The following is a 5097-nucleotide window of genomic DNA, read 5'->3' as shown; positions in this document are numbered from 1 at the left end:
GGTTTGGGACGACAGGGCCAAAAAGTCATTTTCTCAGTCAAATAGCTTGATTTCACTTTTTTTTTGAGAGGACTGTAACTTGAAAACTAGCACCCGTACATGCCTATAAACTGAGTTGCTTCTTAGTGGGACCACTTTGTGCCACGTGAGAAGTCCTGGGGCGGTTTGGGACGACAGGGCCAAAAAGTCATTTTCTCAGTCAAATAGCTTGATTTCACTTTTTTTTTTAGAGGACTGTAACTTGAAAACTAGCACCCGTACATGCCTATAAACTGAGTTGCTTCTTAGTGGGACCACTTTGTGCCACGTGAGAAGTCCTGGGGCGGTTTGGGACGACAGGGCCAAAAAGTCATTTTCTCAGTCAAATAGCTTGATTTCACTTTTTTTTTTAGAGGACTGTAACTTGAAAACTAGCATCCGTACATGCCTTTAAACTGAGTTGCTTCTTAGTGGGACCACTTTGTGCCACGTGAGAAGTCCTGGGGCGGTTTGGGACGACAGGGCCAAAAAGTCATTTTCTCAGTCAAATAGCTTGATTTCATGAGAGGACTGTAACTTGAAAACTAGCACCCGTACATGCCTATAAACTGAGTTGCTTCTTAGTGGGACCACTTTGTGCCACGTGAGAAGTCCTGGGGCGGTTTGGGACGACAGGGCCAAAAAGTCATTTTCTCAGTCAAATAGCTTGATTTCACTTTTTTTTTGAGAGGACTGTAACTTGAAAACTAGCACCCGTACATGCCTATAAACTGAGTTGCTTCTTAGTGGGACCACTTTGTGCCACGTGAGAAGTCCTGGGGCGGTTTGGGACGACAGGGCCAAAAAGTCATTTTCTCAGTCAAATAGCTTGATTTCACTTTTTTTTTGAGAGGACTGTAACTTGAAAACTAGCACCGGTACATGCCTATAAACTGAGTTGCTTCTTAGTGGGACCACTTTGTGCCACGTGAGAAGTCCTGGGGCGGTTTGGGACGACAGGGCCAAAAAGTCATTTTCTCAGTCAAATAGCTTGATTTCACTTTTTTTTTGAGAGGACTGTAACTTGAAAACTAGCATCCGTACATGCCTATAAACTGAGTTGCTGCTTAGTGGGACCACTTTGTGCCACGTGAGAAGTCCTGGGGCGGTTTGGGACGACAGGGCCAAAAAGTCATTTTCTCAGTCAAATAGCTTGATTTCACTTTTTTTTTGAGAGGACTGTAACTTGAAAACTAGCATCCGTACATGCCTATAAACTGAGTTGCTGCTTAGTGGGACCACTTTGTGCCACGTGAGAAGTCCTGGGGCGGTTTGGGACGACAGGGCCAAAAAGTCATTTTCTCAGTCAAATAGCTTGATTTCACTTTTTTTTGAGAGGACTGTAACTTGAAAACTAGCATCCGTACATGCCTATAAACTGAGTTGCTTCTTAGTGGGACCACTTTGTGCCACGTGAGAAGTCCTGGGGCGGTTTGGGACGACAGGGCCAAAAAGTCATTTTCTCAGTCAAATAGCTTGATTTCACTTTTTTTTTGAGAGGACTGTAACTTGAAAACTAGCACCCGTACATGCCTATAAACTGAGTTGCTTCTTAGTGGGACCACTTTGTGCCACGTGAGAAGTCCTGGGGCGGTTTGGGACGACAGGGCCAAAAAGTCATTTTCTCAGTCAAATAGCTTGATTTCACTTTTTTTTTGAGAGGACTGTAACTTGAAAACTAGCACCCGTACATGCCTATAAACTGAGTTGCTTCTTAGTGGGACCACTTTGTGCCACGTGAGAAGTCCTGGGGCGGTTTGGGACGACAGGGCCAAAAAGTCATTTTCTCAGTCAAATAGCTTGATTTCATGAGAGGACTGTAACTTGAAAACTAGCACCCGTACATGCCTATAAACTGAGTTGCTTCTTAGTGGGACCACTTTGTGCCACGTGAGAAGTCCTGGGGCGGTTTGGGACGACAGGGCCAAAAAGTCATTTTCTCAGTCAAATAGCTTGATTTCACTTTTTTTTTGAGAGGGCTGTAACTTGAAAACTAGCACCCGTACATGCCTATAAACTGAGTTGCTTCTTAGTGGGACCACTTTGTGCCACGTGAGAAGTCCTGGGGCGGTTTGGGACGACAGGGCCAAAAAGTCATTTTCTCAGTCAAATAGCTTGATTTCACTTTTTTTTTGAGAGGACTGTAACTTGAAAACTAGCATCCGTACATGCCTATAAACTGAGTTGCTTCTTAGTGGGACCACTTTGTGCCACGTGAGAAGTCCTGGGGCGGTTTGGGACGACAGGGCCAAAAAGTCATTTTCTCAGTCAAATAGCTTGATTTCACTTTTTTTTTTGAGAGGACTGTAACTTGAAAACTAGCACCCGTACATGCCTATAAACTGAGTTGCTTCTTAGTGGGACCACTTTGTGCCACGTGAGAAGTCCTGGGGCGGTTTGGGACGACAGGGCCAAAAAGTCATTTTCTCAGTCAAATAGCTTGATTTCACTTTTTTTTTGAGAGGACTGTAACTTGAAAACTAGCACCCGTACATGCCTATAAACTGAGTTGCTTCTTAGTGGGACCACTTTGTGCCACGTGAGAAGTCCTGGGGCGGTTTGGGACGACAGGGCCAAAAAGTCATTTTCTCAGTCAAATAGCTTGATTTCACTTTTTTTTTTAGAGGACTGTAACTTGAAAACTAGCACCCGTACATGCCTATAAACTGAGTTGCTTCTTAGTGGGACCACTTTGTGCCACGTGAGAAGTCCTGGGGCGGTTTGGGACGACAGGGCCAAAAAGTCATTTTCTCAGTCAAATAGCTTGATTTCACTTTTTTTTTTAGAGGACTGTAACTTGAAAACTAGCATCCGTACATGCCTTTAAACTGAGTTGCTTCTTAGTGGGACCACTTTGTGCCACGTGAGAAGTCCTGGGGCGGTTTGGGACGACAGGGCCAAAAAGTCATTTTCTCAGTCAAATAGCTTGATTTCATGAGAGGACTGTAACTTGAAAACTAGCACCCGTACATGCCTATAAACTGAGTTGCTTCTTAGTGGGACCACTTTGTGCCACGTGAGAAGTCCTGGGGCGGTTTGGGACGACAGGGCCAAAAAGTCATTTTCTCAGTCAAATAGCTTGATTTCACTTTTTTTTTGAGAGGACTGTAACTTGAAAACTAGCACCCGTACATGCCTATAAACTGAGTTGCTTCTTAGTGGGACCACTTTGTGCCACGTGAGAAGTCCTGGGGCGGTTTGGGACGACAGGGCCAAAAAGTCATTTTCTCAGTCAAATAGCTTGATTTCACTTTTTTTTTAGAGGACTGTAACTTGAAAACTAGCATCCGTACATGCCTATAAACTGAGTTGCTTCTTAGTGGGACCACTTTGTGCCACGTGAGAAGTCCTGGGGCGGTTTGGGACGACAGGGCCAAAAAGTCATTTTCTCAGTCAAATAGCTTGATTTCATGAGAGGACTGTAACTTGAAAACTAGCACCCGTACATGCCTATAAACTGAGTTGCTTCTTAGTGGGACCACTTTGTGCCACGTGAGAAGTCCTGGGGCGGTTTGGGACGACAGGGCCAAAAAGTCATTTTCTCAGTCAAATAGCTTGATTTCACTTTTTTTTGAGAGGACTGTAACTTGAAAACTAGCACCCGTACATGCCTATAAACTGAGTTGCTTCTTAGTGGGACCACTTTGTGCCACGTGAGAAGTCCTGGGGCGGTTTGGGACGACAGGGCCAAAAAGTCATTTTCTCAGTCAAATAGCTTGATTTCACTTTTTTTTTGAGAGGACTGTAACTTGAAAACTAGCATCCGTACATGCCTATAAACTGAGTTGCTTCTTAGTGGGACCACTTTGTGCCACGTGAGAAGTCCTGGGGCGGTTTGGGACGACAGGGCCAAAAAGTCATTTTCTCAGTCAAATAGCTTGATTTCATGAGAGGACTGTAACTTGAAAACTAGCACCCGTACATGCCTATAAACTGAGTTGCTTCTTAGTGGGACCACTTTGTGCCACGTGAGAAGTCCTGGGGCGGTTTGGGACGACAGGGCCAAAAAGTCATTTTCTCAGTCAAATAGCTTGATTTCACTTTTTTTTTGAGAGGACTGTAACTTGAAAACTAGCACCCGTACATGCCTATAAACTGAGTTGCTTCTTAGTGGGACCACTTTGTGCCACGTGAGAAGTCCTGGGGCGGTTTGGGACGACAGGGCCAAAAAGTCATTTTCTCAGTCAAATAGCTTGATTTCACTTGTTTTTTGAGAGGACTGTAACTTGAAAACTAGCATCCGTACATGCCTATAAACTGAGTTGCTGCTTAGTGGGACCACTTTGTGCCACGTGAGAAGTCCTGGGGCGGTTTGGGACGACAGGGCCAAAAAGTCATTTTCTCAGTCAAATAGCTTGATTTCACTTTTTTTTTGAGAGGACTGTAACTTGAAAACTAGCATCCGTACATGCCTATAAACTGAGTTGCTTCTTAGTGGGACCACTTTGTGCCACGTGAGAAGTCCTGGGGCGGTTTGGGACGACAGGGCCAAAAAGTCATTTTCTCAGTCAAATAGCTTGATTTCATGAGAGGACTGTAACTTGAAAACTAGCACCCGTACATGCCTATAAACTGAGTTGCTTCTTAGTGGGACCACTTTGTGCCACGTGAGAAGTCCTGGGGCGGTTTGGGACGACAGGGCCAAAAAGTCATTTTCTCAGTCAAATAGCTTGATTTCACTTTTTTTTTGAGAGGACTGTAACTTGAAAACTAGCACCCGTACATGCCTATAAACTGAGTTGCTTCTTAGTGGGACCACTTTGTGCCACGTGAGAAGTCCTGGGGCGGTTTGGGACGACAGGGCCAAAAAGTCATTTTCTCAGTCAAATAGCTTGATTTCACTTTTTTTTTGAGAGGACTGTAACTTGAAAACTAGCATCCGTACATGCCTATAAACTGAGTTGCTGCTTAGTGGGACCACTTTGTGCCACGTGAGAAGTCCTGGGGCGGTTTGGGACGACAGGGCCAAAAAGTCATTTTCTCAGTCAAATAGCTTGATTTCACTTTTTTTTTGAGAGGACTGTAACTTGAAAACTAGCATCCGTACATGCCTATAAACTGAGTTGCTTCTTAGTGGAC

Source organism: Protomyctophum parallelum (genome assembly GCF_964188405.1).
Source record: "Protomyctophum parallelum genome assembly, chromosome: 12".
Lineage (NCBI taxonomy): Eukaryota > Metazoa > Chordata > Actinopteri > Myctophiformes > Myctophidae > Protomyctophum > Protomyctophum parallelum.
This window is presented reverse-complemented; position numbering follows the sequence as displayed.